Source organism: Tenrec ecaudatus, chromosome 7 (assembly GCF_050624435.1).
Source record: "Tenrec ecaudatus isolate mTenEca1 chromosome 7, mTenEca1.hap1, whole genome shotgun sequence".
NCBI lineage: Eukaryota > Metazoa > Chordata > Mammalia > Afrosoricida > Tenrecidae > Tenrec > Tenrec ecaudatus.
In genome coordinates, this window is record NC_134536.1 from 153,192,823 (window position 1) to 153,218,557 (window position 25,735).

Consider the following 25,735-nt stretch of genomic DNA (forward strand, 5'->3'; position numbering starts at 1 on the left):
AGAACTTTATATCAAAGAACAATTGTATCTTAAGAAACCTCCCAGCCCAGTCCAGATCAAGTCATAAGTCTGATATTAGCCCATATGTTCAATACCGGTCTGTAAATTCCTCTTCAAACTCACCAACACATGCAATGACGTGGAATGCAGGAAGGTCATAGGCCAGTGGGTGGAAAATCTTGTGCTTTAGTGGTGGTGGAAGCATCTCATAGCTGGCAAGGGTCTCCAACTGGCTCCTCCAGCTCCAAGTCTGTGGCTCAGGAATGTGTAGCAGAAAGTGTTGGTGTGGCCTCCAGGGAGCTATTTAGCTCCATAGCACTTCCAAATGAGGTCATCAAGCTGCGACCCGATTGACAGGCTAAACTCCATCCTTTGACTCAAGAGTTTCAAGATGACATCAAATTATGTAACTATCTAATGGGCCATGATTCATTGTTTTCTTAAATAGTTTTCTGTCATATAAGTTTTTGAATGGTATAAGTGAAAATTCCAGGTATTTTATACTAAAAAATATTACTACATATGTGTATTTTCTTTTCCTGAGTAATATTTTCTTGTTCTTTTAAATTCTGTTCAATGGATTCTCATGAGCTGGTCCTGCTTTATACTTTTTTTTCATGAATTGATCACTGAAGAACTGGTTGCTATAGCAAAGTGTGGTGAAGAAATCATATGGTACCCAGCCAGAATAGTATCTGGGGCCTCAAAGATTTGTCTTCAGAAGAGCAGTCATCTAAGTGAGGTATTATGAACCCTGATGTCGTAGTAATTACACGCGATGGGCCTGCACTCTGCAAGGTCGGTAATTTGAAATCACCAACTGCTCTGCAGGAGAAAGACATGGCTTTCTACCTCTGTAAAGAGTTTCAGTCTAAGAAACTCACAGGGGCAGTTCTACCTTGTCCTATAAGGTCACTAAGTAGGCATTGACTGGATGGCAGTGAGTCAGCGAGGTGGCAGCCAAATCGACATGGAAGATGGACACCTGCTAGTTTGATTTTTAAAAAATTATTAATAATAAAACCCACGCTGAGAGTGGGGATTGTATTCGAACTTCAATTCTGAGCACCGGGTTTTCAGAAGGCTGTGGATGACAGTGAAAGTCCATATGCAGTCTCCATGTGGATTAAACTTTCATTGAATTATCTCGCTCCACTGACCAGGAATGTGAATAATCTTGTCCTCGGACAGAGGACATTGAAAAAGTAGATCACTGCATATATAGCTGGGTTAACATTTAACATCTTACCATTTGTTTTCCCTTTGACTCAATCCAAAAGAAGTAGAAAGTAATAAAATCTAAAACAAGCCAGAGTCCTCAAAGTGATATGCTTGCTCTGCAACACTTAAAGCAGGGCTTGTGCAGATTTGCCCAGTGCATTGCTTCATTTGATCTCGACTTCTGGTTTCATGACCATTGATTGTGGTTCAAGCAAGATAAAATCCTTGGCAACTTGAATCTTTACTCCGTTTATCATGATGTGATCTATTGGTCAGTTGTGAGGATTTGGGTTTTGAATAAGTATGATGAGAGGCCAGAACCCCAACACACACGTTTCTTGATTTCATGATACCATGCAGTATGCCCTTATTCTGTTTGAAGAACTGACTTTTGGTCCAAGTACAAGTTCCATATGAGCACAATGAATGTTCCAGAGTTCCCATTCTTCTCAATGTCACCCATAGTTTGTATGGTACACACAGTTGAATGCCTTTGCATAGTCAGCAAAACACAAGTAAGCATCTTTCTGGTATATCCTGCTTTTGCTTGAGTCATCTGGACCAATGTTATCTCTCATCCCATGTGTTCCTCTGAATCTAGCCTGAATTTGTGTCAGTTTCATGTCAATGTACTGCTGCAACCATTGTTGAAAAATCTTCAGCAAAATTTTACTTCCATGTGATACAAATGATATTGTTCAATAGTTTCTGCATTCTGTTGGGTTACATGTCTTTGGAATGTGTACAAATATGGATCTCTCTCAGTCAGTTGGTCAGGTCTTCCAAATTTCTTGACAAAGACAAGTAAGTGCTTCTAGAGTTGCAGTGGCTAGTTGTAACCTTTTGATTGACGTCTGTCCTGGAGTCTTGTTTTTGGTAATGCCATCAGTGCAGTTTTTATTTGTTTCAATAGTTTTATTGGCACCTTATCTATATATCATACAAGTCGATAGTTGGATCATATGAAGAAGAATTGTACAATCAGCACCACAATCAATTTGAGGACATTTTCTCTTGTGCTCATTGTCACTCAGTTAATTTTTTTAATTGTGGCAAAAGTAGACACAAAAAGGAATAGAATTTTTAATATTCTTGCTCACTGCTGGATCTGCAGTGTCTATGAGCATCTGGCCTTTGAAAAGACCTTAATCATAATTGGATGGATGGATGGGTAGATAGGTGGATTGATGGATGAAATTACTATTTCCCAAATGGGAAGAGTAGTAATCTGATTTATTTGGACCACATATTTTTAATACAGATATCAGAAGCAAGTATGTTATAGGGATTTCTATTTTTTTTTACATTTTATTAGGGGCTCATACAACTCTTATCACAATCCATTCATATACATATACATACATCAATTGTATAAAGCACATCCGTACATTCTTTGCCCTAATCATTTAGTTTTAACTTCTTTCGTTACCATTGGTTCTTGATCATACACTACTTCAAATGGTTGTATATGAGTCAGTTCTTTTTGGTACAGTGACTGTATTCTTGTCATTTCTTTGGAGGCTTCCTGCATCATTCAATATTTTCCCAGTCGAATCTTTCTTTTCTTTTTTTAGAATCTTTCAATATTGCAGTTTGAGGCTTGATTTTTCTTCAATTCTTTAAATTTAACATATGTTGGATGTGTTTTTCATGTTTGGTTTTCTGTTTTAGGTCTTTCCACACTTCATTATGATATCTTACTTTTCTTCTTGAGCTTCCCTTTGAAACCTTCTGATCAGCAATTTTACTTCATCATTTCTCCCATTTACCTTAGCTATTTTACAATCAATAGCAAGCTTCAGAATCTCCCTTTAAAAAATCATTTTATTGGAGGCTCATACAACTGTTATCACAATCCATCCATCCATCCATTGTGTCAAGCACATTGTTGCCATCATCATTGTCAAAACATTTTCTTTCTACTTGATCCCTTGGTATCAGCTCCTCATTTTCCCCTCCCTCTTTCATGAACCCGTGCTAATTTATAAATTATTATTATTTTGTCATGTTTTATACTAACCAATGTCTCCCTTCACCCACTTTTCTGTTGTCCATCCCCTAGGGAGGAGGTAGAGTCTCTTTTGACATCTACTTTTACCTTTTCTTTCTCTCCTACTCCTATCATTTAAACGACCTTTGTGCTTTCTTCATGTATCATGTTCATGATGGCATACCACAGCTCATCAGGTCTTCTGTCATTAGTATTCAGTGAATAAAATCCATTCTTGATTTATTCTCACAATTCAGGTGGGATAGACAAAGTTGTATTTTGGCTCTCAGTGACTTGTTTTCATTTTCTACAACTTCATTTTGAAATTACATAAATGGGATTTCTTCATATTCCATCTGGAAATGTTCGCATGGATCATAGCTATTTATGTTGTTGGAAAAAAGGTAGTTATGATGAACAAGTTGTTGGTCTTTCAGAATTCTATCATGAGATATCTAGCTTCATTTCTCTCACGCAGGCCATGCTTTCCAAGTAATGCTCCTTCTTGATTCCAACTTTTACATTCCAATTTCCAATAATTATCAATGCATTTTGAATGGATATTTGCTAAATTTCAGATGGAAGAAGATGGTAGAATTCTTCAATTTCATCACCACTAGTATTAGTGTTGGTACTTAAATTGGAATAATATTTGTATTAATTGGCTTTCTGTTTGCAAATAGATATTATCGTATCACAGAGAGCAATGTATTTTAAGACAGATCTTAAACTATTCTTTTGATAATGAATGCTACACTATTCCTCTTGAACTTATAATTCCTGGCATAGTAAACATATAATTATCTGAATCAAAATGGCCAATACAGTCCAATTCAGCTCATTAATGCCTAAGATATCAATCTTTCTGTGCCTCATTTATTTTTTGATGACTTCGACTGAACATTTACTTCTGAAAAATCAGCCATTGAAAGCCCCATTGCACCAAGAGTCCTATCCATTATCAATCATGGAATGCAACAGGACAGAGCAGCATTTTCCTTCGTTGTCCATGGTGTCTTCGTGAGTCAGGCTGACTGGGTGATAGCTGAGGGCTCAGAGTGGTTTCTGCCTGCATGAAATTACAGGTCAAGCCTAGCATACTGAAGGCGTTTCGTCAATATCAGTGAATTAGGAGTGATTGGTGGGAGGAAAGCTCTGGGAGTTGATTCTAGGTTCCTAGGGTTGACCCAGGGGAGCCCTGGTGGTGTGGTAGTTACAGAATGGTTAGCATTTTGAAACCACCAGCAGCTCCTCAGGAGAAAGATGGGACTTTCTATCCCTGAAGCAGTTACAGTCTCAGAAACCCACAGGGGGAGTTCTACCCTGTCCCATAGGGTCACTATGAGTTACTCAGAGGCATTGAGTCAGTCAGACAGTCATGGTTGACCCTGGGTCTTCCAGGCAAGTTTCTGATGTCATATGATATGGCTATATCACCTGAAGAGAAAAAAACAATGAAGCAAATACCCCCAAACATTTTAGATTTATAAAGCTGCCTTCAAGCAACCTTTATCGTCAAGAAAGATATGTGTAGGATGATAGAAGTAACTCTCCTTACAGCTGCTGATCACATCACCTTTGAACAGATATTAGTAGCTCCCTATCATCCTAGTAAGGAGCTCTGGTGGGGCAATGATTCAAGTGTTCATCTGTAAAACCAAAGGGTTGGCAGTTTAAATTCACCAGTCACTCCTCAGGAGGAATATGTGGCTGATGGCTTCCATATAGCTTTATAGCCTTAGAAACACTATGGGGAAGCTCTACTCTGCCCTATTGTTAGAGTCACTTTGAGTTGGAATCGACTGAAACATCCTAGAAGGGAGTCCCTATGGAACAATGGTTAACGTGCTCAGCTGATAAACCAAAACATCTGTGGTCCTAACTCGCTAAGAACTTTGTGGGAAAAGTCACATGGCAATTTATTCCCTTAGGATTACAGCCTAGGAACTCCATGGTGCACACCTTCCCTACATGATTGCTGAAGACAAAATGGGTACATAAGCAAATGTGGTGAAGAAAGCTAATGGTGTCTGACTATTAAAAGATATTATACCCAGAGTCTTAAAAGCTTGAAGTTAAACAAGCAGCCATCTAGCAGGGAAGCAACAAAGTCCACATGGAAGAAGCTCACCAGCCTTGTGTGAACATGAGGTTTTGACAGGATCAGGTATCAGAATATCAAAAACAAACAATTACATCGATGTGCAGAGAGGGGTCAGAGTATAGACCCAAAGGCCATCTGTTGACAATTGGACATTTCCTCACAGGTCACATGGAAGGGATGGTTCAGCCAGGCTGCAGTATAGCTCTGACAAAACACACAACACTCCACTAGTTCTTTAATGCTTCTTTCCACTACTATCATGACCCAAGTTCTACCTCACAAATGTGGCTAGACGGGAATATGTGCATTAGTACAAATAAGAGTTTTCTTCACATGGAATGCAGGACAGATAAACCCCTCAGAAACAGTAAGGGGAGTAGCTATACCATGAGGGTACTAGGAGGGTGAGTGGGAAAGGGGAGGAAGGGGAACTGATAGCAATGATGGATGTACAATACCACCACCACCCCACACACACCCAAGGGGGATGAATAACATAAATGTGGGTGAAGGGACACAGCAGATGGTGCAAGATACAATAATAATAATAAATAATGTATTAAGGCTTCATGAGGGTGAGAGCGTGGAGGAGGGAGGGAAAAAGGAGCTGATATCAAAGGGCTCAAGTAAAAAAAATTAGAAAATGTTGATGGCAACATAGATACCAGATTGCTTGATATAATTGATTTATGGGTTGTTATATAATATCTGCAATATAATATTGTGTTTTTTAAAAGATACAATGAGTGCATTCTTCTTTTTTGGCTAACTCTAGGTCTTTACACATTTCATTATAATATTTGGTTTGATCTTCTTGAGTTTTCCTTTGAAATTTTCTGTTCAAGTCTTTTACTTCATAATTTCTTCAACTTGTTTTTACCTATTATACAGTTAACAGCAAGTTTTGGGGTCTCTTCTGACACCCACCTTGATCTTTTCTTACTTGCTTGATTTTTAGTGGCTGTTTGCTTTCTTCATGTGTGATGTTGTTGATTCCATCCCATAGTTCATCAGATTTCACATCATTAGTGTTCAATGCATCATAACTCTTCTTTAGATGTTTTTAAAATTCAGATGGGATAGATTGACAGTCATATTTTGGCTCTTATAGTTTTGTTTTCTTCCACTTCAATCTGAATTTAAATAAAATAGCTGATGATTTTTCCAGAGCAACTCTAGGTCTTGTTTTAGCTGATGAGCTTGAGCTTCTTTATAGTCTCTTCCTGCAGATGAAGTCACTTTGATTCCTTTTTATTTCTTCTGACAAAATCCATGTATAAAGTCACTGCTAAAGTTGTTGGGAAAAAGTGTTCTTAATGCACAAATAATTGGTTTCTACAATTTTATCAGGTGATCTCCAGCTTTAATTTTTTTCACCAAGGCCATACTTTCCAGCTTCTGTACTTCCCTATGTTTACACCATTTGCATTGCAGTTGCCAATAACTACCAATACATCTTGATTGCATGTTCTATAAATTTCAGACTGCAGCATTTGGGTGGAAATTATGAGCTGGGTGAGGACAAACATGATTGAACTTGAATAGGAAATTTCACTAGTTCCCTACAGCCATAAAGTTGAGAGAGACACAGCCCACATCCTGGATTTCTATTAGTTATTAATTATTTAAATCAGTTGGAGGCTCATTCTAAATACCTTCCTGGACCTTTGGACAGGATCTGGTCCCCCAGAAGAATATGGCACCCATTTATCAGCATATCCACTGGAAGAATCTAAAGATTTCAAGTTTAGTTGACCCTTTGTCAGGGAAAGTTGGTGTGAGAATATTTGGATCTCAGCTTTCCATGGTACCATGTTTTAAAGAAATATAACTCACTTCTCAGTTCACAGTCAAAGGGGATTAATTCAAAGAGAGCTGGGATCCTGCTCTTATATTCAGAGTTAATAAAGAAAGGTCGGGTGGGTGAACAAAGCATGTTAGATATTGTCTTTTCTCTTCCTTCATGAAATCTGTATTGATTGTTGGCTATACACCCCGGAAAATACAGGAAATGGCCTTGAGAACAAATTTTTGATAAAAGGATAGTATTTAACTCTTTTCAGTTATCACCACCTTCTTGGTATAAGCTGTTATCACACAACCTAAACACATTTGGCTCTTCTAGTACTATACCAAGTACAGAGTAAATGCTACTCATTCCAGAGACAAATATAAAACATCATGTCTCAGAAAGAATAGCCAGTTTCAGTGCCCATGAGACAACAAAAAAAGATAGTGCCTCTTAGTGAGGCACCAACTAAATACACATGGAAGAAGCACACCAGCATGTGTGATCCAAGGATTGTAAAGAATAAAATCTAAATCCAAAGGAGAAAATAATATCGGAGCTTAAATTGTGAACACCTGGTTTGCATAAAGATGTGAATGACAATGGAAACCCAAAATCCATTTGCAGGGTCCACACCTGGATTAGGTCTCAGATGAGTCCCCCCAGATCATAGTGAACGGATGTGAACAGCCTTGTTCAAAGACAGAGAGCATCGTACAGTGAATTGTGGCAGATGTCGTTAGGTTAAAATACAACACCTTATCATTTCATCTCCTTTTAGACCCATTTAAAAGTTGTTTCGGTTTTTGTAAAAAGTGAAGGGGAAATACACATGGATTAAGCCTCTGATGAATCCCCTCTGACCACCGACCAGGGATGTGAATAGTCTTGCTACCAGAATGCCTTGGAGAGTGAATTCTTGCATATGTAGTTAGGTCAAAATGAAACACATGATATTCTTCAACCTCTATTGACCCATTTTATATTTGTTCCAGTTTTTAATATTTACCGCTTTCTTTTCAATTGAGGTTTTTCTCTTTTATTTTTTATTGCTGTTAGCTTCTTGTTTATTTGGTTGGTGGTAGTGTTTGTTTGATTTTGATATGGAAATCCAAAATAGGTAAATCTTTCAAAACAGCAGCTGAATGAATGGTTTCTTGGGGATACAGCAAGCTAGACTGGGAAGAAATACTAACAATAAAATATCTATTAACAATGAGTACAATAAAGAAAATATTCTAAAATTGATGGTGGTGATGATTCTGTAACTCTTCTTTACATGACTGAACTATTGAATTGTATGATGTGTGAATTATAAAAGTTTTTTAAAAGAAAATATGGCACAATTGCTTGAACTACAGACAGAATTCAATCCCTAAGATATCTTATATGGTGATGATAAAGCTTTGGATCTTCCTATGAGGCATGTTAGAAGAATGACCTTCAGCTGCTTTAAATGAATGAAGAACAATGGAAAGAAATATAGGGGAAAATTATAAAAGAATTCAGGAAAAGTGCTACAGGAACAATGTGACAAAATAAATGAAAAACAGGAATAATTCAAGAACTTCAAGTAGAAATCTAGAAGACAAATATTAAACTCTTGGAACTGTATAACACTGTAAGAGAAACACAGAGAAGAATTTCAACACAGGAAATACAAATCTCTCGACCAAAATACAAGAAGATGAATCTATAAAAAGACCACCCCACCAAGCCCATTCGCTGGCCACTGGAGATCCCCTCACAGAGGGGTTTAGGAGAGGAGATGGGTCAGTCAGGGTGCGCGGTAGTACCGATGAAGAACACAGCTTTCCCCCAGATCCTGGATGCTTCCTGCCCCAAACTACCATGATCCGAATTCTACCTTGCAGGACTGGATAGGACAGAGGTTGTACACTGGTGCATATGAGGGCTGGAGGTACAGGGAATCCAGGGTGGACGATACCTTCAGGACCAAGGGTGTGAGGGGTGATGCTGGGAGAGTGGAGGGTGAGTGGGTTGGAAAGGGGGAACCGATTACAAAGATCTGCATGTGACCTCCTCCCTGGGAGATGTACAGCAGAGAAGGAGGGGGAAGGGAGACTCCAGATAGGGCAAAATATGACAAAATGACAATCTATAAATTATCAAGGGCTCGGGAGGGGGGGAGTGGGGAGGGAGGTGAAAAAAAAGAGGACCTGATGCAAAGGGCTTAAGTGGAGAGCAAATGCTTTGAAAATGATTAGGGCAAAGAATGTACGGATGTGCTTTATACAATTGATGTATGTATATGTATGGATTGTGAAAAGAGTTGTATGAGCCCCTAATAAAATGTAAAAACAAAAAAAGAAAATGATGAGGGCAAAGAATGTACAGATGTGCTTTATACAATTGATGTATGTATATGTATGGATTGTGATAAGAGTTGTTATGAGCCCCTAACCAAATGTTTTTTAAAAAAGACCACCCCAAAAGCTTAATAAAACATAAGAGTTCTATGGGATCCTATCAAAAGTAACAACTTATGTTTGATGAATATTTGAGAACAGAAAGTGGAACCAGTAACCACAGAGAAAATAATCCACGAAATATTAGGAAAAAACTCCCATAACATTATGGCAGAAGAGAAAATAACCATCCCCCAAACCTAGAGAATCCGAAGCAAATTGACCCCAAAAGAATATCACTATGACACATCATAAGTAAACTTTCTAACTTCAGAGTAAAGGAAAAATCCTGAGAGCAAGTTGAGAAAATAGAATAATTAACCTATAAAAGTAAACCAATAAAAGTGAGTTCAGATTTTTTTCAGTGGAACATATGCAGACCAGAAAGCAATGGAATGGTATAGCTACAGAATCTTGAAAGAACAGCTACCACCAACATTCCTATATCCACTAAAATGGTGAGTCAAATAAAAGGGAGAAATAAAGATATTTTCAGAATAGGAAAAACTAAATAAACTTATAAAAACATGACCAACCTTACAAAAAATACTAAAGAGAGTTCTTTGGACAGAGAATCAATAGCAGTCAGTGACCTATTAGCATAATACAAGACATCATTATTGAGAAATCATTAAATTAAGTCTTCCACAAAATGAAACAAAACCACAAACCCTCGAAAAATGCTAAAACCTAAGTAACATAAAAGAATGGGAAATCATAAAATTGTATTAAATGGTAAGATAAAAACAAAGAAAGTAAAGATAAAATTGCCAAGAATATCTGCAAACAAAACAAAAATGTCACAGAAAATTATAACAAAGAAATCAATAACACTATCTAAAATATAACAAAATGACAACAATAAAATAAGTGCATAAAATCACCAATTAACAGAATGGGTAAAAAAATATGAGCCATTGATATGCTACTTAAAAACACACACACACATCTCAGATATGAAAACAAAATCAAAGGGTGGAAAAAGTATATCAAACTGATGGAATTTTTAAAAAGCTGGAGAAGCGATATATATTTATGGTGAAATGAACTTCAATATATGAATTATCATGTGAAACAAAGGTCACTACATACTACCAAAAGCCATAATTTAACAAGAACATATAACTATAAAAAACATGTATTCACTCAATTTAAATAGTCTCAAAATACATGAATAAAACTCTTACAAAGTTGAAAAGACAAATAAATAACCATAAAAAACGGTAGGAAATTTTAGTGTCTATATATTTTCAAGCAAAAATAGATCAAGTGGCAAGAAAATCAACAGTTACTGAACACTTACTTACATAACACAATTAAACAAGTTGATCTTTAGACATTTATAGAACACTTGATCTAACATCAACATACTATACTTTTTTTAAGCACCTATGGAACATACTCCAGAAGAGATCATATGTTGGACCACAAAGTAAATATCAATAATTTTTAAAACACTTAGATCCTACAAACTATTTTCCATATCACAATGCTATGCAATTATAATTAGCAATGGGAAGATCAAACAAAAAATAAAATCAATTGCATGGAAATTGGATGATTGAAGAAATAAATAATTCAATTAAAAATTCCTTGAAGCAAATGAGAACAAAAACACAACATACCAAAGCCTTTTGGATACAGCAAAAATATAATTGCACACATCAAATAATAAGTAAGATCTAAGGTAAACATCTTAACACAACACTTAGAACAATTAGAACAAGACCAAAAGAAACCTTTTGTCACCAGAAGAAATTAAAAATAAAAATTAGGGCAGAAATAAATGAATCAGGAAAAAAATCGGAAAAATCAACAATTATCATTAAAAATCAACAAGATGTGGATTCTCCCAAAGGATTAAGTAAACGACTGTCAAACTGTGGGGGTGACGGCTGTAGAGTTCGAACGCATAAAGGAGCGCAGAATGCCAACAGTCTCTCTATGGCAATGGCTCCCAGCACACTGGCGAGACAAAATGGCCCTGAGACCAGTCAGCTCTGTAAGCGTCCACATTCCGCTGCTTGCGCTAGCCCACGTCAAAGCTGCCACTTCCTCATTAGCTTAACCTTATAAAGATACGTTTTAAGAACAAGGAGGTAAGGGTGGTAACGATTGGTTTATGGGCCCTATAGAAACGGTGTAATTACAACAATAAAATAGATCTGCGCCATCAGAGTCTGGTCTCCCGCATCTGTGTACACACGTCAGTTGGTGACACGTCTTCCTCACTCCCCTGCGTGCAGGGCCTGTTCCCACATCAAACACCAAAGGAGAAAAATACAAATATTACTGTAAGTATAATTTCTTTTGTAAGAATCAATACCAGAATAGATCCAAAGTGTTGGAGATTAAAGATGCCCCAAATGTCCAATTCTTCCTCGATACTACTCTGCTCCACCCCCCACCTCCACCCCAACTGCTTCCTTGAATTTATTCTCTTATGTTAGCATCTGTGAAGCCTAGTAACATCTCACAGAAACTCACTAAACTTTGAGGGCATGTCCCATGTGATGGTGGGTGCTGTTCAGGTCAAAGTGTAAGGGTCAGGCAAGCCAAATGCAGGTTCCAGAGCCAGAAGCCCCAAATAAGGAAAAGTCACAGATGGTCTGCTTGCTTCTACCAAAGCTCAGTCAGGACCTAGAGGTCTGGCTCTCCAGGTGAGGTCATATGTATAAGACAATATTGTGGCACTGTTGTATAGTTAAAGAAAACAGTGTGGCCTGATTCACAGTAGTGGTAAGTTGGGATCTTAAGGCTGTTATCAGGAAACAGTCTGGCCTGGTTCACATCCAGTACTAAAGTGGGTCTTAAAGATGCCCTCAAGGCAACAAAAAATGTGGTTCAGTACACATCTTCCACCAAGGCCAGGTCTCAGTTCCATCCCACTTCTGTCCATCAGGAATGCCCTTCAAAATGGAACTATAGCTACAGATACATAAAGTCCAGAATCACAATATTTCATATAAGGAACCATGGCTAGAAGGGGCAAACTAATTAATAATAACTCAATTATTAAGAAATTAAATGAGTGATACAAAAACATAACCAACTGAAATAAAAAGATAATCACACAATACTATGAAAAATTGTATTCAAAAAATTCAAAAACCTAGAAAAAATAAACAATTTTCTGGAAATATATTACTAATATAAACACAGATTGATGGGGGACAGACAACAGAAAAGCGGGTGAAGGGAGATGTTGAACAGGGCAAGATATAACAAAATAATAATTTATAAATTATCAAGGGTTCATGAGGCAGGGGGAACAGGGAGGGAGGGAAAAAATGAGGGGCTGATGCCAGGGGCTTAAGTGGAGAACAAATGTTCTGAGAATGATGAGGACAATGAATGTACAAATATGCTTTACACAATGGATGTATGTATGGATTGTGATAAGAGTTGTATGAATCCCTAATAAAATGATTTTTAAAATAAATAAATAAATAAACACAGATTAATGAAAAAAAAACTTAAGAGATCTATAACTTAAGAAGAATAGATGGGGAGGGAGGGGAAAAAAGAGGAGCTGATAACAAAGGCTCAAGTAGAAAGAAATATTTTATAAATATTGATGGCAGCATATGTACACATCTGCTTAATCCAATTAAATGATGGATTGCTATAAGATTTGTAAGTGTCCTCCCAATAAAATGATTAATAATAATAATAAATAAAAATAGATATGGTCATTAAAAACTCCTGACATTAGGAAGTCCAGGACCAAATGACTTTACCAGGAATTCTATCAATCATTGAGAGAAGAATTAACACCAATCCACACAAATATTCCAGAATATACAAAAGTTTACTACCAAACTCCTTTTAAAAATAGTTTTATTGGCATGTCCTTCATACATCATACAGTTTTAGTTTTCAGTCATGTTAAGAGGTGTTTTGCAATCATCACTACATTTAAGAACATTTTCTTTTTTTATTAGTCGTTAGCTCCTTATTTTCCTCTATATTCCCCTGCCATGCTCTGCAAAACCAAAAACTAGACTCACTGCTATTGAGTCAATTCTGACCCATAGTGACCCTATAAAACAGAATAGAGCTGCCTCTGTGGGTTTCTGAGACTAACAAGAGCAGAAACAACGTGCAGTTTTGAATTGCTGACCTTGCAGTTAGCAGCCCAGTTTTTACCACGACACCACCAGGATTCCTGCCATACCCCTAAGCCATTATTAATACAGTTACTGTCTCTAGATTTACCCGGATTTCATAAAAAGAAAATAATACAAAACACAATAGAGGAAGCAAACAAACTTTCTCCCCCCAAAACCAATAATGACTAGACAAAACACAGGAAAAACTTCAATAGAAAAAAAGCAAAAAATGTTAAAAACTGAAACAACTTTCAAATGGGTCAAAAGGGAGATTAAGTGATAACATATTATTTTAACCTAACTACATCTGCCATAATTGACTTTACAATGCTCTCTGTCGGACAGAAAGGCTGTTTACACCTTGGATTAGGTTCAGAGGGGATGCACTGGTGGCTTAGTTCTTGAAAATGGATTTTGTGCTTTTAATGTTATCCACAGTCTTCTGCAAACCAGGTGTTCACAATTTAAGCTCTGACACCATTCTCTCTTGTGGAATTGGCTCTGTATTGATTTACGGTCTTTGGATCACATAGGCCAGTGTGCTTCTTCCACATGGACTTAGATGATGCTTCACTTAGATGACTGCTTGTTTGAAGACACGCCTTTAAGACTCCAAACATTATTCTTTCTGTAGCCAGAACATCATCTTATTTCTTCACCACACTTGCCTATCACACTCATATCTCCAGTGATCTCTTCATGAGGGTGAGTACAACGCAGGATCGTGTCATAAGAAGCAATTGTTCCAGGATTGACTATGGAATTAAGGGCGAACCCCAAATGCATTCATATATCTATGATTTATATATGTCTCTGGTTCATTTTAGAGCCATCAATATCATTTTATGATTTGGAAAATTGTAAATTATCCCCCTGGGGCATAAGGTAATTCTATTATTAGTGTCATTAATTTAGCTAATGGTATAAAATTGTCGATGAGTGTTATTGAAAGTATTGCCCTATCATCAAGCCCCATTGCTCATGTAAACAGTGTCCAGCCACTTGAGAGTTTAATCTGTACAAGTGCAGGGACCATGCATTATTTAATGTTACTCTTCCAGCCAAAGTCTCTAATTCCCATCAAGCAGCCATTCCCTGCATGGGTTTGATAAGAAGGGTGGGACAAATATACCTATAAGATTCACGTGTGGGTGAATTCCCTGAAGAGAAATCCTGCTGTGTATAAAATGAGCTCTCTAAGAAGCAGGAAGGAGGGAGTTCATTACCATCAAGAGCCAGGAGTAGAACTCATCCTCTGGACCTGAAATCCTTACACTGTGCACCTCCTGGAGCCAGATGACAGCTATACCATCAGAAGAGCAGCAGCCAAACCAGGAACCAGAACAAGGAACTGTGATGGACTTTCATCCCATGGAGCACGTCAAGATGAGTGATTTTGTGCAGGAGGCTGACTTGTGGGGTGAGGTGCCTATGGGTAATTAATTGAGGTGATGGACTTGCTGACCCATGGAAGTGGAGATGAATGCCTTTGGGCTGAGGCTTATTGGAGGGGGGTGCCTCTGGGCACTCAATCCAGGAAGTTTACCTATGGATCTTGAGCTAAATGCCTTTCGGTTGAGGTTTACATCAGAGTTGTATGCCTCTTTAGACATTTATTAGCAGAGCTGAAATTTTGTAACATGTCCTGGTAAACAACTACCTTGAGTATTTTTCACTGGCACTATGACTTGTTAACTTTTAAAATAAACCCTTTAATCATGAATTTTGTCTGTGAGTTTCCGTGTAGCCATGAAATAGATATTAGAACCTAAAGATAAAGCAGAAAATGTGAATTCAGATAATTCTACAAGTCAACAACCTAGATATTGTGATCTGAAGTATGCCTATTGTTGTATAATTTCCTTTCCTCAGGAGGGTTTTAAATTCTATACCAAACTCATTTTAGGAAGCAAATATAATGCTGATAGAAAAACCAGGCAAAGACATCAACAGAATATAAAACTGTAGGCCAATATTCCAATTAAAAAAAACAAAATTCTTGCTAATAAAATAAACAAAACATTAAAAATATATACATCATGAATCCCAACTTGAGATACACATTAAATATGGAAGTATTCAATATTAACATTGTTCAATATTGCAAGTAATCAATATTAGAAAAATAATCAATGTAATCTACCATGTAAGTAAAACAAAAGAAAAGACTCATGATTATAGTAATTGATGGAGAAAAGGCATTCAATGCAATTTGTGTTCATCTGGGTAGACTAGCAAAACATATTCATAGACACTCATATGTGTATAACAAAGAGCTTTATTGTACATTAAGAAAAAATCCCAACCCACTTCAGATCAAATCCACAAGTCTATTAGCCCATGTCTGATATCAATGTATAAAGTCATCTTCAGACTCATGAAACACATGCAATGACGCTGAGTGGAGGAAAATCACAGCCTAGTGGGTGGAAATCTTGTGGATCCAATGGCATTGTAAGTATCTCAGCACTGGCTGGGGTCTCCAGCTCAGAGCACTGGTGTCACTCATGTCACATGTCTTGTCAGATGCAATGTCTCCCAGGAAGTCAGTCTACATCCTGCCTCCAGTGAGCTATTTATTTCCTTAGCGCCAACAAATTAGGTCAAGCTGAGATGTGATTGACAGGCTAAATTCCACCCCTTCCTTCTTAATCCTCTCAAATTGACAACAGATTATGTAAGTACCATACAATTTAATATCCACTCTTTTCTTTTTTTACATTTTATTAGGGGCTCATACAATTCTTATCACAATCCATACATATACATACATCAATTGTATAAAGCACATCCATACATTCCCTGCCCCAATCATTCTCAAAGCATTTGCTCTCCACTTAAGCCCTATGCATCAGGTCTTTTTTTCCCCCTCCCTCCCCGCTCCCCCCTCCCTCATGTGCCCTTGGTATTTTATACATTGTTATTTTGTCATATCTTGCCCTATCCGGAGTCTCCCTTCCCCCCTTCTCTGCCGTTCATCTCCCCGGGAGGAGGTCACATGTGGATCCTTGTAATCAGTTCCCCCTTTCCAACCCACTGACCCTCCACTCTCCCAGCATCGCCCCTCACACCCTTGGTCCTGAAGGTATCATCCACCCTGGATTCCCTGTGCCTCCAGCCCCCATATGTACCAGTGTACAACCCCTGCCCTATCCAGTCCTGCAAGGTAGAATTCAGATCATGGTAGTTGGGGGAAGGAAGTATCCAGGATCTGGGGGAAAGCTGTGTTCTTCATCGGTATTACCTCGCACCCTGACTGACCCATCTCCTCTCCTAAACCCCTCTATGAGGGGATCTTCAGTGGCCGACACTTGGGCCTTTGGTCTCCACTCTGCACTTCCCCCTTCATTCAATATGGTATATATATATATATATATATATATATATATATATACACACACACACACACATATATATACATATATATATATATATTTTGCTTGATGCTTTATACTTGGTCCCTCTGGCACCTCGTGATCGCACTGGCTGGTGTGCTTCTTCCATGTGGGCTTTTTTGCTTCTGAGCTAGATGGCCGCTTGTTCACCTTCAACCCTTTAAGACCCCAGACACTATCTCTTTTGATAGCCGGGCACCATCAGCTTTCTTCACCACATTTGCTTAAGCACCCATTTGTCTTCAGCGATCCTATCATGGAGGTGTGCAGCCAATGATATGATTTTTTGTTCTTTGATGCCTGATAACTGATCCCTTCGGGACCACTCGATCACACAGGCTGGTGTGTTCTTCCATGTGGACTTTGTTGCTTCTGAGCTAGATGGCCACTTGTTTATCTTCAAGCCTTTAAAACTGCAGTCACTATCTCTTTTGATAGCCGGCATCATCAGCTTTCTTCAGCACATTTACTTGTTCACCCACTTTGGCTTCAGCAGTTGTGTCGGAAGAGTGAGCATCATAGAGTTCCAATTTAATAAAAGAAAGTATTCATGCATTGAGGGAGTGTTTCAGTCTATATTTATAGGTTAAGTATTAAGGTGGCGGAAGGACCTTGGGCCTCTACTTAATATCCACTCTTGATGAAAACTTTCTTTCTTTTTTTTTTTTTCAAATGTCCTGTTTGGTAATCAGTTTCTTTCCATCCCTTCATTATGGAAAGAGGAAAATCACTGGAGGCATATTTCCTGTGTAGATCTCACAAATGGGTCTTGGGCTTCCACTGTCATCCATCGCTTTGTGCAAATCAGAACCTCACAATTTAGGCTCTGATACTATTCCCTCCTCTGGCTTCTGATTATGTGATTTACAATCCTTGGGTCCCTGATGTTGGTTTGCTTCTTGCATGTGGACTCATTTGATATCTCACTTAAATGGCTGCTTTTTTGGAAACAAGGCTTTGAGACCCCAGTTGTTACTTTATCAGATAGGTGCTGGCCACAGCTAATTTCTTTACCACACTTTGCTATACCTCCAATATCTTCTGTGTTCCCTTTCTGAGGGCGAGTATCAAGCAGAGCCATGATGTAAGAGTTAATTGTTCTTAAATTGGAGCTAGCATTTAGTTGGACCCCAAAACCCATTTCTGGATCGATGTTGTTTTTTTATCTGCCTTTGGCTCCCTTTGGAGACCTCTGTGCTAGTTTATGATTATCAGTGCATCGTGAGTGCATGTTCAATCAATTCCCAACTCGAAAACTTTCAATAAAATAGGAATAGAAGGGAAACTCCTTAATATAATAAAGACCACATGTGCAAAAACAGCCACCATTTTTAGCGAATGGATAGAAATTGATAGTATTCCCTTTTTGCCTTTTTGAACAGGAACCAGGCAATATTGCTTTTTTAAATCAGTCTTATTTAATATAATCATGGAAGTCAGTCCGAGCTATAAAACATCAAAAGAAAAAAAAGACATCAAAAGATAATAAAGACGTACAAATTGGCAAAGAAGAAGCAAAACCCACTCTATTTGCAGATGACATGATCTCATATATGTTGTTGGGTCCCATCAATCGGCTCTGACCCATAGCGACCCTATGCACAACAAAACAAAACATTTCTGGGTCTTGCACCATCCTCACAACTCACCACGTGTCTGTCAGTGTGTCATACTGTGGTGGTTTGTGTGTTGCTGTGATGCTGGCAGTTATGTCATTGGTATTTCCAATGCCAGTGAGTCACCCAAAGTAAACAGGTTTCAGTGCAGCTTCCAGACAGCAAATCAGGACTCAGAACCCCACTTCAGAGGAAGTTGTTGCTGAAAGTTCATAGATAATTTTAAAGCATTATCAATTATGATGTTATATATAAATGTTATATTTTTCATATATCTAGTAAACTCAAATACATTTTTTATATATTAAGGAAGAGGACTCTGAAAATGAAATTAAAAGAATACTACCATTTAAAATAACTAACCAAAATATAAAATACATAGGAATAGTTCTAGCAAGAGAAACAAAATACTTATGCGAAGAAAATTATAAAACACTTCTACAAGAAGTCAAAAGAGACTTGCATAAATGGAAGGCACTCATCCATGTTCAGGGATAAGAAGATTTATATAATGAAAATATTGATATTACTGGAAGCACTCCATAAAAATCAATGCAATTTAAATCCAAATGCCAGCACAATTCTTTAAAGAAATGGAAAATCTGATCACCGACTTCATTTGAAAGTGAAAGAAAGCCAGGATAAACAAAATACTACTACTTAAACAGAGATAGAGAGAGAGAAGTTCTCTCACTCTCCAATTTCAAAATATGCTCTACAGTCACAGTAATCAAAACAGCTTCATATTGTTCTGGATCAGAACCAAGAACCCAGAAATAGAATCAAGCATCTATAGACACCAAATTTTTGATAAAGGACTGAAATACATTAAATGAGAAGAGATAGTCTTTTCAACAAATGGTGCTGAAAAGAATGGATGTCCACCTGCAAAATAATGAAGCAGGACCCATACCTCACACCATATAAAAAACAAACTCAAGATGAGCTAAAGACCTAAATATAAACCATGTAACAGCAATGTTCATTAGTGAAAAAATAGGGACACATTTAAGGCCCGAATGCATGGCACAAAAACAGTACCAAACCTAACAAAAAATACCCACATTACAAAAACAAAATAGAGGTCTGGGACCTCCTAAAATATGCCATTTATATAATCAAAAGAATTATTGGAGAACTCAGGTTTGGAAATGTAGAAAGGCAATGATATAATAGTTATAGGGTTAATCTCCAATCTATAGGAAACTGCAAGACTTTAATAAGAAAAGCAAATATAATACAATAAAAATGTTCAGAATACATGAACAGATAATTCACTAAAGATTACATCCAGATAGTCAACAATTATATGAATAAATGCTCATGATTGTTAGTAATCAGATGAACACACATTAAAATAACAATGAGATAACCACCTGAAGCCAACATTGATAGCAAACTTCAAAAAAACCCAGAAAATAACAAATGCTAGAGAGGGTGGCATGACTGAAACATTCATGCTTTGCTGGCGAGGTTGCAAAATTGTACAGCTACTTTGGAAAGCAGTATGGTGCTTCATTAAACAAATGCAAATAAAGGCATTTAATCTTCAAAGCACAAATCTCTTAGTGAGAGGAAGAGGTAGAGATACACTAGCTCTAAGATCCCTTTTCAATTCAAAAGTTTATGATTGAAGGATTTCAGGACTTTGAGATAGAAGTTAGTAGGGCTGTGGGATCTAAAGATAGCTATACTAGGGACTTTGATTTCTCTAGCCTGGTTTCACCACATTTCAGCCTGTGTTCAATGTCTGTATCATTGGGCTGTACTTGTGTAAATAAAAAGTTAAACAAGGGGAAAAAAAAGGAAGGAAGGAAAGAAAGAAGAAATGCCCTGTGTGTTAGACTGGGTTGACTAAAGAAGCAAATCCAGTGACTATGTATAAGAAAACATCATATCAAGAAGTCATTATCTATCAAGAAAGCATCCTGGCCCAGTACAGCTCAAGTCCATAAGGCCCTCTTCAGACTTACACATCCACCTGCAATGATGCAGAATGCTAGAAGAACACAGGTTGGTGGATGCAGAGTCATATGGATCCAAGGTCAGTGAAAGCATATCACAGCTCTGGCAGGCCTCAGGGTCAGTGTCCTAGTCCCAGAAGGCAGGAAGGCAAAGGGGGATCGAGACATCCTTATGAGAAGACCTCAGCAACAGGCTGTGACTGAATTAGCAGGTCTGACTTTAGCCCTCGTGTCTAGTTGATATAAAATCATCAAACTACCACACCTATATGATCCTGAAATATTTCTACTCATTATACACCCCAGAGAACAGAATACAAACTAATATATACACAGACTTATCTTTATCACAGTGCTTTCTATAATAGCAAAAACAAAAAACAGAAACACAATGCTTATCGGTGGAGGAATGATAAATAAACTCTGGTACATACACACAATGGAATATTATCCATCTCTAAACAATAATAAGGAAACTGTCCAACCCTTCCTGACATGGACAAAGTTGGAAAATATTAAGAGGGGTTGGGGGAGAGTCAAAATGGTTTCACACCAGAAGAGGCTGACTTTGAAGGCTATTCTGGGGGTGGCGGGTAAAGGGGACCGGTTGGCAAGAAGAGATGGAGAGAGGAAAGGCAGGAAGGTGGGAGGGAGCGGAAGAGTACAAAAAAGGAACAGATACAGGGACAAGGTGTTACTGGGATACTACCAGTGTTCTGAGGAGATGGGCTATGCTTTATATGTTTTTCTTGGTGTGTGTCATAATCCTAACATGAAAGGTAAAAAGAAAGGTCACAATTTAGAAAGCTCACCAATGTCCTTCTCCATTAGATCTGTACTCTGGTCTGGGAGGTTGAAAAAGGCAAAAAGGTAAAATGAAAACTGAGTTCGATGCCTGAGCGTGGCACATGGGCTAATTTCAAACCAACAAGAAAAGAATGCCGATGACAAATAACGAAACAACAACATTGATTACCTTCTCATCACCTAATTGATCGCCAGTGAATTTCAGTGGTGTGAAATGAAGTGCTGGGACATTTCTCTGACTTGCCCCACATTTGCTGATTATGTTGGAAGCTGAACTGAAATAGGGTCAAGCACGCTGAGAATAAATTTAGGGTTTCCAAATGTCATGCTAAAGCCTGTCCTTGTTCCACAGGCTCTTTTCCAGCACATGCTTCCTTCCTGTCTTTATCCAACCTCCAGGTATGATGGTCTCTGCTGACACGAGTCATTGGCACATTACACACAGTCACACTTGTAGCTGGTAGATTGTATGTGATTGGAAAAGAGTCACCGTATCTCCTTTCTTTTCCCTGGAGGGACAGTGAATAATTGAACACTTGTTGTGCCACTGTTTCATGAGGGTGTGGTGCCAGGAGAGGTTCTCAGATATCGAGATAAAAATAATTGGTTTTCTTTGGGGATCACCTCTAGCTCCTCACATACTGCCTGGCTGCACAGGAGTGGCAGCCATCTGAGGAATTGTCAGTCTGTGTTAAACTACTCACTTACCTGGTTAAGGAGAGCATCTTTGCCCAGGAATACCCAGTTCGTCTGCAGGAGGCTGTGCAAGCATTTAGCAAAAGCTAATCAACCCAGCTGGAGCTGAAACTGGGCACTAGAAACTAGGAGTAATTCGAAGTCATAAGATTCAGGTGAAGAAAGAGAGAGGGTATCAAGTAGAATTAGCAGCAAGCCTGAAGCCATAGCTGTTTCTGCTTGAAACACTCGCAACCCGTGGAACTCAGGAGACAGTGTGCACATCTCTAGCATCTTATAAGAGAAAAATCATCATTAACTAATAGCTATTATCCTTCACTTGCTATATATCTTGTTATATAGCTTGTTATAGCTATATATCCGTCACTTGCTGGGACCTGCAAGTTCTGCAGGTTGAAACCACCAGTTGTTCAGTGGGGAAAAAGCTGGGAATTTCTAGTCCTGGAGACAGTCTAGAAACCTCACAGGGGCAGTTCTACTTTGTCCTACAGGGTTGCTATGAGTCAGCATCGATTAAATGTCAGAAAGAGTAGGGTTGATTTGTTTTGGCAGGGGGTGGGGCAGGAGGGATACTCAATAGTGCATAGTTATTACAGTTTGTTCAAGCATTCCTCTATTGACAGGCAGGAAGGCTACTATTATCTACAGAGAACATTCTTTTAAAAAATGCTGTGATTAAATATATGTAACAAAACATTTACTATTTTAACCATGTTTATATGTACCATTGGACAACATTAGTTATGTTCCCCATGTGGTACAACCATCACCACGATCCATTTCCAAATGTTTTTCATCACCCTAAACAGAAATTCCACACCCCTGGTAGCACTACCTGGTAAGCATTGAGCTGCTAATTAAAAAGTTGTTTTTTTCTCATGAAAGTGTGTTGGATTTTGTCAAATGCCTATCTGCATCAATTTACAGGATCCTGTAATTATTTTTATTCTGTTAGTGAGTTTTATGACATTGTTAATTTACCCTAGGGTAAATCCCACTTGATTGTACTATATAGTCATTTTAATCTTTTGGGAGATTTGGTTTATTAGTATTTTAAAAAATATTTTCACATCTGCATCCATAAGTGATATTGCTCTGTATTTTTATTTTCTGGAGCTGTTTGTATGGCTTTGGTATCTTATACCAACCACTGTCTCCCTTCACTCACTTTTCTGTTGTCCATCCCCCAGGGAAGGGGCTGTATGTTGATCACTGTGATTGGTTCTCCCTCCCCCCCCCCTCCACCTTTCCCTTACACTCATGATTTCCCTACTCTTATTATTGGTCCTGAGGGGTTTATCTGTCCTGGATTCCCTACCATCATCAATTTCAATACATTTTCTTTCTTCTTGGGCTCTTTGATATCAGCACCCCTTTATCCATCCCCTTCCCTGCTCTAACCCCCAGGAACCCTTATTATTATATTGTTAATATTTGCCATATCTAACACCATCCAATGTATCCTTTCACCTGCAATTGTATTATTCATTCCCCTCGAGTGGGGTTATACCATCATCATTGCTATCAGTTTCCCCTTCCCACCCTTTCCATACTCCCACTCTTTTCCCGAACCCTCAGGAAACCATTACAGTTTCTGAAGGGTCATCTATATTCGCTTTCATGCATCGAGTGCTCTTAATTATACAAATGATCATACTCAGGTCTAACACGGTTAATGAGGTGAAACAAAGACCATAATAGTAAGGGGAGGAACTATTAAAGACCTAGAGGATGGTCATGTGTTTCATCAGTGCTATAACTCTCCCTACATTTATCATCCTTTTCCTGTGGCCCTTCTGTGAGGGATTGTCTAGTTATCTCACAGGTGGGGTTTTGGGTCTCCACGTTCTCCATGCATTGTCACGTCAATTTGATTCCTTGCTTTTGAATTTCTGATACCTCTTTGTGTCAATACCTCATGATCACACAGGCTGGTGTGCTTCTTCTATGTGGAGTTTGTTGCTTCCCGCTAGATGGCTAGACCGCAGGTGCTATATCTTCTTAATAGCTGGGCACCATCAACTTTCTTCACCACATTTGTGTATGCACACATTTGTCTTCAGTGATTGGGTCTGGGAGGTATAACACCCTCACTTTCCTTTCATATCCCAGATATGTGTATTTCCCTGCTCCTTGTCAGTGTAGTTAGTGGCTTATCTATTTTGCTTATCTTTTTAAAACCCCTATCTAGGTTTATTGGCTCTAATTTTTCCTATTCTCTATTTCATGTTTTGTTCTGTTGTGATCTTTGTTATCTTCTTATTTCTCATAGATTTGTGCTTAGTGTACTTTTCTTTTTCTAGTCCCTCAAACTATAAAATTATGTTGGTTTGAGATCTTGATTGTTTTTAAATATCATCGTTCACCTCTATAAATTCCCCTTTAAGCACCGTCTTCACTGTGTCCAGTAGTGCTTTCATTTTAATTCACCTCTAAGTATTATCTGATTTCTCCTTTGTTTGATAGTGTAATGATGGATTTCTCCATATTTGTACATTTCCATATTTCTGTTATTTCTGGTTTCATTCCATTATAGCCAGAGAAGAAACGTCTTTCACTGCAGTTTTTAAAAATGTATTGAGAATTTGTTCTCACATGGTATATAGTCTATCCTGAAGAATTATCCCCTTGCATCAGAGAAGAATGTGCATTTGGCTGTTGTTGGGTAGAATATTTTAGTTCGTTTATAGAGTTCAAATATATCATTAATATGTTTTCTAGTTACCTTATTGAATTCAAATCCTCTTATCAAATTCAAATCCTCTATCACATTATTAATCTTTCTTTTCTAGATATTTCATTCATTATTGTAATGGTACTTTGACATCTCTAATTATTAGTATAGATCTATTACTACCAGTGTCTACTTCATATATTTTGTGATTCAAATGTTAGATGCATATATAACAGTATACAAATAATGGCAAAAAACTGTTTACAGTATTCTATTATGATACTGTTTATTTCTGAAGGGTTTGATTATAACACCTCCACGTTCATTGTATATTCCTGATAGTTGTACTGTCTCTCTTTGTCAGATGAAGTAGATGGCGTAACCTTTTTATCGTGTATAATGAATACCTTTCTTTGTCTCTTCAAACAGGGTTTTCCTTGATATTAACATAGCTACTCTATCTTTTTTACTATTTACATAGAAAAATTTTAAATTCTTTCACTTTTAACTTACTTGTGTTTGGGGGCCTAAATTGTCTTTCTTATAAATGTTATGTAAATGTATCCTTTTGAAAAAAAAGTCATTTTGTCACTGCATGTCTTTCAATAGGAGAGTTTAAATCATTTACATTTAAGGTAATTACCAAAATAATGTACTTCTTGCATTTTGCTATTTGTGTGTGAACCTTCTTTGTCATTAATTTCCTCAAATATAGCCATCGTTTCTATTTAATTGAGTTTTTTAGTGCACCATCCTGGTTCCTTTCATTTTGTGGATATATTAATAGATATTTTCTTGTGATTAACATAAGGGTTACATTTAACACCTCAAATAGGTAACATCTTAGATTAAATTAACACCAGTAACATACAAAAAAGTTTATTCCTATAATGCTCCTCTCCCCACTTAAAATTTTTTTAATTAATAAATCTTTTTAT